Below are 14,691 nucleotides of genomic sequence, written 5' to 3' on the forward strand. Positions count from 1 at the left end.
ACTATAAGACACTGATGAAAGAAATTAAAGATGATACCAACAGATGGAGAGATATACCATGTTCTTGGATTGGAAGAATCAACATTGTGAAAATGACTATACCACCCAAAGCAATCTACAGATTCAGTGCAATCCCTATCAAACTACCAATGGCATTTTTCACAGAACTAGAAGAAAAAATTTTACAATTTGTATGGAAACACAGAAGACCCCGAATAGCCAAAGCAATCTTGAGAAAGAAAAATGGAGCTGGAGGAATCAGACTCCTGGACTTCAGACTATACTACAAAGCTACAGCCATCAAGACAGTTTGGTACTGGCACAGAAACAGAAATATAGATCAATGGGACAGGATAGAAAGTCCAGAGATAAACCCACGCACCTATGGTCACCTTATTTTTGATAAAGGAGGCAAGAATATACAATGGAGAAAAGACAGCCCCTTCAATAGGTGGTGTTGGGAAAACTGGACAACTACATGTAAAAGAATGAATTTAGAACACTTCCTCACACCATACACAAAAATAAACTGAAAATGACAGATGGCCAAGAAGCACATGAAAAGATGCTCAACATCACTAATTATTAGAGAAATGCAAATCAAAGCTACAATGAGGTACCACCTCACACCAGTCAGAATGGACATCATCAGAAAATCTACAAAACAACAAATGCTGGAGAGGGTGTGGAGAAAAGGGAACCCTCTTGCACTGTTGGTGGGAATGTAAATTGATACAGCCACTATGGGGAACAATATGGAGGTTCCTTAAAAAACTAAAAATAGAATTACCATATGATCCAGAAATCCCACTACTGGGCATATACCCAGAGAAAACCGTAATTCAAAAAGACACATGCACCCCAATGTTCATTGCAGCACTATTTACAATAGCCAGGTCATGGAAGCAACCTAAATGCCCAGCGAAAGATCAATGGATAAAGAAGTTGTGGTACATATATACAACGGAATGTTACTCAGCCATAAAAAGAAACGAAATTGAGTCATTTGTTGAGACGTGGATGGATCTAGAGACTGTCATACAGATTGAAGTAAGTCAGAAAGAGAAAAACAAATATCATATGTTGACGCATGTATGTAGAACCTAGAAAAATGGTACAGATGAACCGGTTTGCAGGGCAGAAGTTGAGACACAGATGTAGAGAATAAACGTATGGACACCAAGGGGGGGAAACCGCGGTGGGGTGGGGATGGTGGTGTGCTGAATTGGGCGATTGGGATTGACATGTATACACTGATGTGTATAAAATTGATGACTGATTAAAAAAATAAAAATAAAAAATAAACTTAAAATGGATTAAAGACCTAAATGTAAGGCCAGACACTATAAAACTGTTAGAGGAAAACAGGAAGAATACTCTTTGACATAAATCACAGCAAGATCCTTTTTGACCCACCCCCTAGAGAAATGGAAATATAAACAAATGGGACCTAATGAAACTTCAAAGCTTTTGCAGAGCAAAGGAAACCATAAACAAGACGAAAAGACAACCCTCAGAATGGGAGAAAATATTTGCAAATGAAGCCACTGACAAAGGATTAATCTCCAAAATATACAAGCAGCTCATGCAGCTCAAAATCAAAAAAACAAACAACCCAACCCCAAAATGGGCAGAGGATCTAAACAGACATTTCTCCGAAGAAGATACACAGATTGCTAACAAACACATGAAAGGATGCTCAACATTACTAATCATTAGAGAAATGCAAATCAAAACTACAATGAGGTATCACCTCACACCAGTCAGAATAGCCATCATCAAAAAAATCTACAAACAATAAATGCTGGAGAGGGTGTGGAGAAAAGGGAACCCTCTTGCACTGTTCGTGGGAATGTAAATTGATACAGCCACTATGGAGAAGAGTATAGAGGTTCCTTAAAAAACTAAAAATAGAACTACCATATGACCCAGCAATCCCACTACTGGGCATATACCTTGAGAAAACCATAATTTAAAAAGAGTCATGCACCCCAATGTTCACTGCAGCACTATTTACAATAGCCAGGACATGGAAGCAACCTAAGTGTCCATCGACAGATGAATGGATAAAGAACATGTGGCACATATATGCAATGGAATATTACTCAGCCATAAAAAGAAATGAAATTGAGTTATTTGTAGTGAGGTGGATGGACCTAGAGTCTGTCATACAGAGTGAAGTAAGTCAGAAAGAGAAAAACAAATACTGTATGCTAACACATATATATGGAATCTAAAAAAAAAAAAGGTCATGAAGAACCTAGGGGCAAGATGGGAATAAAGACATAGACCTACTAGAGAATGGACTTGAGGATACGGGGAGGGGGAAGGGTAAGCTGGGACGAAGTGAGAGAGTGGCATGGACATATATACACTGCCAAATGTAAAATAGGTAGCTAGTGGGAAGCAGCCGCATAGCACAGGGAGATCAGCTTGGTGCTTTGTGACCACCTAGAGGGGTAGGATAGGGAGGGTCGGAGGGAGATGCAAGAGGGAGGAGATATGGTGATATATGTATACATATAGCTGATTCACTTTGTTATACAGCAGAAACTAACACAACATTGTAAAGCAATTTTACTCCAATAAAGATGTTAAAGAAAAAAGTTGGTGATGACAAGACACTCTGCTTGCATATAGCACTACCCTTCACACAAAATTAATAAGAAATACATTTAAAGGAAAGGAATAAAAATAAAAGATGGTGAAGGTATCGTGAGTTCTTGGAGGCAGGGGCAGGAGGGGGACAAGATAGTAGAATTATTGCATTTGAAGTCGTCCTCAGACAGTCATCCTGTTGAAATGTTACTTACTATTCAAGTCTCATTTCAAATTCTAGCTCTTCTAGGGAATCAACTAAAGATAGGTTTCTCTTTCTTTACTGCTCCCTACACATGCACTTTGAACCTTTTCGAGGCAGAGGTGCATGCCATTGACGTTTACACCTCCTACGCTGATTAACACAGCACTTGGCACATAGTAGGTGCTTCGTATTGAAAGTCACTACTCTCTGGTTTTGACTTGTATCTAAAATAACACTTTCCATTATACAGCACTTGAGTTTTCAAAATGCCTATGCATATTACCTTATTTGATTTCCACAATATCCTAGGATGAAGAGAATAACTAAAAACTCAAGAAGGTTCAGTGGCTTCCCAAAGGCCAAAACTAATGAAAATTGACACTAGGACTCATATCTTTAGACGCCCATCTAAGAGCGCTTTTTCTGTTACAGTGCATCTGTTTGTCAAATGCTGGGAAAATTTTAAATAAAAAGTACTATCTGGCACCACAGCATAACACTGTTTGTTGTCCCTTCAAACACTGAAGTGCTCAAAATAAGACAGGCCTATCTGAATCCCAACTGGGGAGATTTCATTGGTGAAATACTATCAGGCCACTTTATCTATGAGGTAGCCATAGAGCGTGGGCCCCTAAACTGCGTTATAGCAAGGCTTCAGTATATTTACAGTTTGTAGTCACTAACAGGAAGAATATTGCTTTGGAGAAAAATCTGTATATCTCACAAACAATATAAATTCTGCTATTTGGGAGTGATTTAAATCATGTTACATATAATTCATCTGGGGAGACTCTCCAGTTTGAGGAAATTCACTTGGGCACAAAATGTACATAAGGAGGATTAGTGAGAAATCTAATTTTGCAGATGTATTGAGTGGATTTCAAATCTGGATTTACATGTAGAAAGGAAGTTTGGTAAGAGGAGCTCTGAGAATGTTAACCATCACGCACTCTTTCCTAACAGAAGCTGAAGTCTTGATCATTTTTAATCTCAGTATCCTAATCTAACCTACAAGAAATTCTTTAGAATTAAGGAACAATGGTGTGACAATAAATCTATTTTGTCTGTAAAGAGGAGCAGAGATGAGCAGGTAGCTCATTAAACAATGGAAAGAAATAAAATACCTTTCAGTAAACTGCAATGGGAAGAAGCAAGTAAGTACCTGTCTCTGTTGAGCTTAACAGACCTTTAAAGTGAGTCTTTGTGTTGTTGCCACATCTCTGACAGATCAAGAGCATTTGCCTCTCAAGTATCTAAAGTGGAACATTATACTCCAGAACATAAGAGATGACCTCATCGATCAACCAATGTCACCAAGATTTCCCAAAGAATTTCAGAAAAAGAAGAGGTAAAAGAAACCAGCTCAATCAGTAAATCAGATTCTATTCTAGAAGATGAACTAGGAAGAAGACACTTTGATTGGAATCCAAAGGCATCTTTTGGCATCTCGGCATTAGATACTCTTCAGATATGAGAGGGCTGAAAGTAATTAATAAAAAAAAAATTTTAAAGCATTTCTTATCTGGACCAAAGCTTCTTAAAAAATACAGCATGGTAACTATAGTTAATAATACTGTATTGCATATTTGAAAGTTGCTAAGAGAGTAGATCTTAAAAGTTCTCACTGCAAGAAAAACAATTTTTTTTTCTATCTGTGTAAGGTGATGGATGTTGACTAGGCTTATTGTGGTGATCGTTTGGCAATATATACAAATATTGAATCATGCTGTGCACCTGAAACTAATATAATGCTATATGTCAAATATAACTCAATTTTTTTAAAAAAGATAACAACATGCCCAGCCCTGAAAAATCTAATTTAAAAGAATCCCTCAAACAATAAATATTAACATTGGGTAAAAATGAAGTATGATTATGACATATCACAAAAAGCTGCTTCTCTAAAATGATCCTGAAGGCGTTTTATGCAAGTTAGTAGAGTCACGCTAGACGACTAAGTATGTTTTATGCCAAAAATAAATAAGGTGTTCACAGACCACTGCTAATAGAACTATATTGTAGAAATATCACAAAATTCCTTATGGCATTTTTAGTTACTCTGAAGATTCTTCTCCTTCTGCCATAAATAGCAGTCTAAATGTTGTGAGCAGCTATTAAATCATCATGGGGTTCTAACCCATAGGAGACTGCAATGATTATGGATGAAATAAATTTTAGTCATGAAGCTTTGGGACACTTCATGAAAGAAACAAATGCCATGAAAATACTCAAGGAACTTTCAAATAATGGCTTGCATAAGATTTTCCACTGCCCATCCCTTTATTATGGTGTTTGATAAATATTAACAGACATGACAAGGTTTGGTATATGAAGAAACAAAAAACGCCTACCCTTCAGTCCTACCTCCCTCCTCTAAAAGAAGTAGCTCCATATATTTAAAATGAATAACAAATTGGCTCAGATTGACTGCCAACTCTGTCATAAGTGGTCCCAGCAGAGGTGGAGTTGCTGCAATTTCAATGACTGCCAACTGAGAAGACAGATGTGTGACTGCAGCGTTGCCATCAAGCCAACCTCGAAATAATGCCGTAGATTTGTATAAAGAGAAAGACAAGAGAGGGAACAAGTATTTGACTATAGTTACTATTAACTCAGCTATATTAATCATGAGGAAAAGAGGCATAGAAAATGTTAAAAAATGGATAAGTATCAAATTTAAAAACTGGTCAATAGCAGTACATGTTCAGACACTCCCTTAATTCAATGCTCTTAAACTTATCTCTTCCTAGTTTGGTTCCATCAGTCAGTTCTACATAGGTTAGAGGAAGAAAGGGGCCTGGTTCTCTGTTTACTCATAGATATTGAAAAGTTGATTGGACAGTGTAATATTTTAACATATATAAACCATAGTGTATGATTTTCAAATCACTTTTAAAGATAAGCTGATTTTTAAGTTAAGTACATAGCGTAACAGTTATGTTTTATAGCAGAAAAAAATTTGTACTGTCATTAAAGATATCAAATCATAAAAATATTTCCCAGAAACCTTCCAAGATAGAGATTTTGGCTTTAAAATCATTTCTTTTAATGTCTGAAACATTTATATATTAATATATTTCCATACAAATAACCCAATGAAAGTTTAGTATTAGTTGTTTTGTTTGTTTGTTTTTTTATACTGCAGGTTCTTATTAGGCATCAATTTTATACACATCAGTGTATACATGTCAATCCCAATCGCCCAATTCAGCACACCACCATCACCACCCCACTGCAGTTTTCCCCCCTTGGTGTCCATATGTCTGTTCTCTACATCTGTGTCTCAACTTCTGCCCTGCAAACTGGCTCATCTGTACCATTTTTCTAGGTTCCACATACATGCGTTAGTATACGATATTTCTTTTTCTCTTTCTGACTTACTTCACTCTGTATGACAGTCTCTAGATCCATCCACGTCTCAACAAATGACCCAATTTCATTCCTTTCTATGGCTGAGTAATATTCCACTGTATATATGCACCACAACTTCTTTATCCATTCATCTGTCGATGGGCATTTAGGTTGCTTCCATGACCTGGCTATTGTAAATAGTGCTGCAATGAACATTGGGGTGCATGTGTTTTTCTGAATTATGGTTTTCTCTGGGTATACGCCCAGTAGTGGGATTGCTGGATCATATGGTAAATCTATTTTTAGTTTTTTAAGGAACCTCCATATTGTTCCCCATAGTGGCTGTATCAATTTACATTCCCACCAACAGTGCAAGAGGGTTCCCTTTTCTCCACACCCTCTCCAGCATTTGTTGTTTGTAGATTTTCTGATGATGCCCATTCTAACCGGTGTGAGGTGATACCTCATTGTAGTTTTGATTTGCATTTCTCTAATAATTAGTGATGTTGAGCATCTTTTCATGTGCTTCTTGGTCATCTGTATGTCTTCTTTGGAGAAATGTCTATTTAGGTCTTCTGCCCATTTTTGGATTGGGTTGTTTGTTTCTTTAATATTGAGCTGAGTGAGCTGTTTATATATTTTGGAGATTAATCCTTTGTCCGTTAATTCATTTGCAAATATTTTCTCCCATTCTGAGGGTTGTCTTTTCGTCTTGTTTATGGTTTCCTTTGCTGTGCAAAAGCTTTGAAGTTTCATTAGGTCCCATTTGTTTATTTTTGTTTTTATTTCCATTACTCTAGGAGGTGGGTCAAAAAAGATCTTGCTGTGATTTATGTCAAAGAGTGTTCTTCCTATGTTTTCCTCTAAGAGTTTTATAGTGTCCGGTCTTACATTTAGCTCTCGAATCCATTTTGAGTTTATTTTTGTGTATGGTGTTAGGGAGTGTTCTAATTTCATTCTTTTACATGGAGCTGTCCAGTTTTCCCAGCACCACTTATTGAAGAGACTGTCTTTTCTCCATTGTATATCTTTGCCTCCTTTGTCATAGATTAGCTGACCATAGGTGCGTGGGTTTATCTCTGGGCTTGCTATCTTGTTCCACTGATCTATGTTTCTGTTTTTGTGCCAGTACCATATTGTCTTGATTACTGTAGCTTTGTAGTATAGTCTGAAGTCAGGGAGCCTGATTCCTCGAGCTCCGTTTTTTTCCCTCAAGACTGCTTTGGCTATTCGGGGTCTTTTGTGTCTCCATACAAATTTTAAGATGATTTGTTCTAGTTCCGTAAAAAATGCCATTGGTAATTTGATAGGGATTGCATTGAATCTGTAGATTCCTTTGGGTAGTATAGTCATTTTCACAATATTGATTCTTCCAATCCAAGAACATGGTATATCTCTCCATCTGTTGGTATCATCTTTCTTTCATCGGTGTCTTACAGTTTTCTGCATACAGGTCTTTTGTTTCCCTAGGTAGGTTTATTCCTAGGTATTTTATCCTTTTGTTGCAATGGTAAATGGGAGTGTTTCCTTAATTTCTCTTTCAGATTTTTCATCATTAGTGTATAGGAATGCAAGAGATTTCTGTGCATTAATTTTGTATCCTGCAACTTTACCAAATTCATTGATTAGCTCTAGTGGTTTTCTGGGGGCATTTTTAGGATTCTCTATGTATAGTATCATGTCATCTGCAAACACTGGCACTTTTACTTCTTCTTTTCCAATTTGTATTCCTTTTATTTCTTTTTCTTTTCTGATTGCCGTGGCTAGGACTTCCAAAACTATGCTGAATAATAGTGGTGAGAGTGGACATCCTTGTCTCGTTCCTGATCTTAGAGGAAATGCTTCCAGTTTTTCACCGTTGAGAATGATGTTTGCTATGGGTTTGTCGTATATGGCCTTTACTATGTTGGGGTAGGTTCCCTCTATGCCCACTTTCTGGAGAGTTTTTATCATAAATGGGTGTTGAATTTTGTCAAAAGCTTTTTCTGCATCTATTGAGATGATCATATGGCTTTTATTCTTCAATTTGTTAATATGGTGTATCACATTGATTGATTTGCGTATATTGAAGAATCCTTGCATCCCTGGGATAAATCCCACTTGATCGTGGTGTATGATACGTTTAATGTGTTGTTGGATTCTGTTTGCTAGTATTTTGTTGAGGATTTTTGCATCTATGTTCATCAGTGATATTGGTCTGTAATTTTTTTTTGTACTATCTTTGCCTGGTTTTGCTATCAGGGTGATGGTGGCCTCATAGAATGAGTTTGGGAGTGTTCCTTCCTCTGCAATTTTTTGGAAGAGTTTGAGAAGGATGGGTGTTAGCTCTTCTCTAAATGTTTGATAGAATTCACCTGTGAAGCCATCTGGACCTGGACTTTTGTTTGTTGGAAGACTTTTAATCACAGTTTCAATTTCATTACTTGTGATTGGTCTGTTCATATTTTCTGTTTCTTCCTGGGTCAGTCTTGGAAGGTTTTACCTTTCTAAGAATTTGTCCATTTCTTCCAGGTTGTCCATTTTATTGGCATAAAGTTGCTTGTAGTAGTCTCTTAGGATGCTTTGTATTTCTGCGGTGTCTGTTGTAACTTCTCCTTTTTCATTTCTGATTTTATTGATTTGAGTCCTCTCCCTCTTTTTCTTGATGAGTCTGGCTAATGGCTTATCAATTTTGTTTATCTTCTCAAAGAACCAGCTTTTAGTTTTATTGATCTTTGCTATTGTTTTCTTTGTTTCTATTTCATTTATTTCCGCTCTGATCTTTATGATTTCTTTCCTTCTGCTAACTTTGGGTTTTGTGTGTTCTTCTTTCCCTAGTTTCTTTAGGTATAAGGTTAGATTGTTTACTTGAGATTTTTCTTGTTTCTTTAGGTAGGCTTGTATAGCTATAAACTTCCCTCTTAGAACTGCTTTTGCTGCATCCCATAGGTTTTGGATCGTCGTGTTTTCATTGTCATTTGTCTCTAGGTATTTTTTGATTTCCTCTTTGATTTCTTCAGTGATCCCTTGGCTATTTAGTATCGTATTGTTTAGCCTCCATGTGTTTGTGTTTTTTACGTTTTTTCCCCTGTAATTCATTTCTAATCTCATAGCGTGGTGGTCAGAAAAGATGCTTGATATGATTTCAATTTTCTTAAATTTACTGAGGCTTGATTTGTGACCCAAGATGTGATCTATCCTGGAGAATGTTCCGTGCGCACTTGAGAAGAAAGTGTAATCTGCTGTTTTTGGATGGAATGTCCTATAAATATCAATTAAATCTATCTGGTCTATTGTGTCATTTAAAGCTTCTGTTTCCTTATTTATTTTCATTTTGGATGATCTGTCCATTGGTGTAAGTGAGGTGTTAAAGTCCCCCACTATTATTGTGTTACTGTCGATTTCCTCTTTTAGAGCTGTTAGCAGTTGCCTTATGTATTGAGGTGTTCCTATGTTGGGTGCATATATATTTATAATTGTTATATCTTCTTCTTGGTTTGATCCCTGGATCATTATGTAGTGTCCTTCCTTGTCTCTTGTAACAGTCTTTATTTTAAAGTCTATTTTATCTGATATGAGTATAGCTACTCCAGCTTTCTTTTGATTTCCATTTGCATGGAATATCTTTTTCCATCCCCTCACTTTCAGTCTGTATGTGTCCCTAGGTCTGAAGTGGGTCTCTTGTAGACAGCATATAGATGGGTCTTGTTTCTGTATCCATTCAGCAAGCCTGTGTCTTTTGGTTGGAGCATTGAATCCATTCACGTTTAAGGTAATTATCAATATGTATGTTCCTATGACCATTTTCTTAATTGTTTTGGGTTTGTTTTTGTAGGTCCTTTTCTTCTCTTGTGTTTCCCACTTAGAGAAGTTCCTTTAGCATTTGTTGTAGAGCTGGTTGGGTGGTGCTGAATTCCCTTAGCTTTTGCTTGTCTGTAAAGCTTTTGATTTCTCCATCAAATCTGAATGAGATCCTTGCCGGGTAGAGTAATCTTGGTTGTAGGTTCTTCCCTTTCATCACTTTAAGTATATCATGCCACTCCCTTCTGGCTTGTAGAGTTTCTGCTGAGAAATCAGCTGTTAACCTTATGGGAGTTCCCTTGTATGTTATTTGTTGTTTTTCCCTTGCTGCTTTCAATAGTTTTTCTTTGCCTTTAATTTTTGCCAATTTGATTACTATGTGTCTCGGCGTGTTTCTCCTTGGCTTTATCCTGTATGGGACTCGCTGCGCTTCCTGGACTTGGGTGGCTATTTCCCTTTCCCATGTTAGGGAAGTTTTCGACTATAATCTCTTCCAATATTTTCTCTGGTCCTTTCCCTCTCTCTTCTCCTTCCGGGACCCCTATAATGCGAATGTTGTTGCGTTTAATGTTGTCCCGGAGGTCTCTTAGGCTGTCTTCTTTTCTTTTCATTCTTTTTTCTTTAGTCTGTTCCGCAGCAGTGAATTCCACCATTCTGTCTTCCAGGTCACTTATCCGTTCTTCTGCCTCAGTTATTCTGCTATTGATTCCTTCTAGTGTATTTTTCATTTCAGTTATTGTATTGTTCATCTCTGTTTGTTTGTTCTTTAATTCTTCTAGGTCTTTGTTAAACATTTCTTGCATCTTCTCGATCTTTGCCTCCATTCTTATTCCGAGGTCCTGGATCATCTTCACTATCATTGTTCTGAATTCTTTTTCTGGAAGGTTGCCTATCTCCACTTCAGTTAGTTGTTTTTCTGGGGTTTTATCTTGTTCCTTCATCTGGTATATAGCCTTCTGCCTTTTCATCTTGTCTATCTTTCTGTGAATGTGGTTTTTGTTCCACAGGCTGCAGGATTATAGTTTTTCTTGCTTCTGCTGTCTGCCCTCTGGTGGTTGAGGCTATCTCAGAGGCTTGATGGGAGGCTCTGGTGGTGGGTAGAGCTCTAAAATCATTTTTATTTAAAACAAACCTTACTGTTAGAGATTTCTCTTTAATTAAAAAAATTACATTATTTCTATTGTTAAAATAACACATGTATTAGTTTTTTTATAACTATTATTTGGATGTGAATAAAGAGACTCATTGAGAAGTTTAACCTTAAAACCTCTCAGTCCACAGACCATTTCAGCAGACATGACCCCTTAATTATTAAAAAGTAAAAGAAACCAACAACAAAAAAACCCTTCTCTTAGCATAGTTAAATCCTGCCACTCTCCATTCCTTGATCATGTCTTTTCCTGATATGAGAAGGAAACTTGTGGGAACAGCAAAAAATGAGCTCACAGTATGAAGAATCACCAGGCTTTTTTCCATTATCGTGGCTTCCCTGTCTCATTTGGGAACCTGTATGAGCTCTCATGCCCCTCCAGCTCAACTCAAATTTTAGCAGAAAAGTAACTCCAAGTAATCATTACTCTCCATTGTCTTACCCTTTTTACCCTGTGTTGACTGAAACTTTACCCAGACACCTAGAACTTACATCCTACTCAAGTACTACCATTATCATACTTTGAAAACCCATGTCCTCTATTGTTAGGTAAATGATTAAGATTTGTTTTTATATCCAGTGATGCCTACATTAGAATTGTTTTAACAGCATACCAGCAGAAAGAATACTGTTCTGATAATTAGGAAAGTTAGATTCTGGTCCTAGCTCTGCCACTAATTAACTGTGTGTTCTTAGGGAAGTCATTTAACCTCTCTGAACCACAGTTTCTTCATTTACATAATAAAGTAAGTTCTTTGTAGCACTAACAACCTTAATTTTATTAGTAGGAAAACACTGGCTGAGAGCCTTGAGATTTCATTTATGACAAAGAGGATCTCAGCCAAGAGAAAAAAAAATCACTATAATCTTTCTTTACCTAATTACATTTTGACATCCCCCCAACTCTATCGAAGAAGCATTGCTCATTGTAGGAAAATATGCAACAGAGAGGAATACAACTGAGTCAAACTTTGTATGATCTCATTCCTCAGTGTTTTCTAGCCACTGACATTCTCCCACATCTCAGCTGTTCTTAACAACTTCTCTAGGTAAGTGGTTTTCAATGATAATCTATGCGGAACTGCTTTCTCTAGACTCATTTAATAGCTACCTTTTGAACCATATGACCCTTCTTGTCCTTCTTCCCACCCTGCCCCTCCTATATACAGTAAACTCTGACAACCAGTTCTGCTGCTGTCATTTACTGACCACCAACCATGGGCCAGGCACTGCTCAAGGAAAGTTCAATTTTCCTTCCTTTAATCCTTACGAAAGCCCTAAAAGGTAAATATTAGCCCTCATTTTTAAAATAAGGATACAGACTCAGAGAGATTAAGTAACAATTAAGGTCACACAACTATTAAGTAGTAATACCTTGACTTGAATCCATATCTGTCTGACTCAGAAACCTCTCCCCCTCAGGTAATTAATACTAAAGCAATCTAGAACTTAATCTCCCTCTGATTCAAAACACAGTTTAGAAAGGAATAGAACACAGGAAAGAAAGAAGTAAAGATGGATGATGATGATATAGGTATGTTTGGAAGGGAAAGAAGCAGAAGAAGTTCGTGGTTGATGACCTCTATTAATGTAGAGAATGAGGAATCTATAAAGCCAAACAAGATTTGTATTATTTTCATACTACATCTTTAAAAGTAGTAACTCTGATTGGCTAACCAGCCCCCATTTGTCTCAATTACTGAGGTCTCAATATATTCCATACTTAGGCAAAAGTCTATAAAAATCACTTCCCACCAATTTTTATTTTAAATCTATTAAAAAGTTGAGAGAATAGTAAAAGTCACAAACTTATATACCCTTTTCCTGGATTAACCCACTGTTACCATTTTGCCACAAATCGCTCCATCTTTTTCTCTTCACAAATGATTTTGGTTGAACCACTTGAAACAGAACTAGAGATATGACACTTCTCTAAATAACGTAGCATGCAGCTTCTAAGAATAAAAATATTTTCCTACATAACCACAGTAAGACATATAAGAAGATAAAAAATTCCTTAATATTTAATGTGTAGTCCAAATTCAATTTCCCCAATTGTTTTAAATAATGTCTTCTTGGCTTTAATCCAGTATCTAATCAAAGTTAACATGGTAGACTTGATTGTTATATTTCTTTTAATCTACAAAATCCCCTTAATTTTTTGTTTTGAATTTTTTGGTTTCCCATGACTGATTTTTCAAGAGTCCAAGCCAATTATCTTTCAGAATGTCTCACGCATAGACTGATTATTTTCTTGTGACTTGATTCAGTTAAACATTTTTGGTAAGAATACTACATTATCTTCCAGAATGTCTCACACATAGAATGTCTGATTATTTTCTTAATATTAGACTCAGGTTAAACATTTTTAAAAAGAATACTACATATGGGATATTGTGCACTTCTCATGTCAGATCAAGAGGCAAACAAGGGCTTCCCTGGTGGCGCAGTGGTTGAGAGTCTGCCTGCCAATGCAGGGGACACGGGTTCGAGCCCTGGTCTGGGAAGATCCCACATGCCACGGAGCAACTGGGCCCGTGAGCCACAACTACTGAGCCTGCGCGTCTGGAGCCTGTGCTCCGCAACAGGAGAGGCCATGATAGTAAGAGGCCCGCTCACCGCGATGAAGAGTGGCCCCCGCTTGCCGCAACTGGAGAAAGCCCTCGCGCGGAAACGAAGACCCAGCACAGCCAAGAATAAATAAATAAATAAATAAATAAATAAATAAATAAATAAATAAATAAATAAAAATTAAAAAAAAGGCAAAAAAAAAGAGGCAAAACAATGTCATTATCCCACTATTGGTGATATTAAATTTGATCACTTGATTGAAGTGGTACTTGTCAGCACTGTTGCAAAGGTACATTTGCTCCTTTGTAATTTTTAAGTAATGTGTAGAGTAATATTTTTGAGACTATGCAAATATCCTGTTCCCCAACAATCTTAAATTCAATGGTTTTAGCACCCCTTGATGACCCTTGCCTGAATCATTCAATCATTGAGCTGGGGCTACAACATGGCGGCTTTCTCATTAAACTGTACAATTAAAATGAGTGTATATAAATTAAGTTAAAATGAGGTATATAAATTATACCTAAATAAAATTTTAAAAATAATTCAGTAATTTGCAATTTATATTTGGTTCATTTCCTGCTAGTATATTTTTTCTGCCAAGAAATGACTGACAGTTGAAACATTTTATAAATGAGGCCGAGTACTCAAGATCAGGGAAAGCTTAATAAATGTATTCTGTTGAAAGTGTTTTTAATGGTGGTTCTCTAATCCTATCATTCTTTCTATAATTATTAGCTGCCATGCTTCTATAAAAACTTTTCCCTGTACCTTCCATTTCTCTCTCTCTCTCTCTTTTTTTTTTTTTTTTTTGGAGTATCACTGTGGACTCATGAGTTTTTTCTCCCTCAATGTGTTATAATCCATCACTGTCATTATTCTTTTTTTTGTTGAAACCTGATTTGGCCAGTAGAAGCCCACTAAAGCACAATCTTGTATCCTGATATAATCTCATAAGTCGTTGAACAATCTTTGTTTTCTGGCGTGAAAAGTGCCAAACTCACCCTGTACTTTCCCTGCCTGAGACCTGAGATCA

General features: G+C 36.8%; 1 protein-coding gene across 1 annotated transcript in view; it reads right to left on the minus strand.

Moving 5' to 3' along the window:
• Window positions 1–14,691, minus strand: part of NUP62CL (nucleoporin 62 C-terminal like) — a 77,176-nt gene that overhangs the window by 10,286 nt on the left and 52,199 nt on the right. The gene's annotated exons all lie outside the window — the stretch shown is intronic.

The sequence above is a fragment of the Eschrichtius robustus genome, chromosome X (genome assembly GCF_028021215.1).
Source record: "Eschrichtius robustus isolate mEscRob2 chromosome X, mEscRob2.pri, whole genome shotgun sequence".
Taxonomy (NCBI): domain Eukaryota; kingdom Metazoa; phylum Chordata; class Mammalia; order Artiodactyla; family Eschrichtiidae; genus Eschrichtius; species Eschrichtius robustus.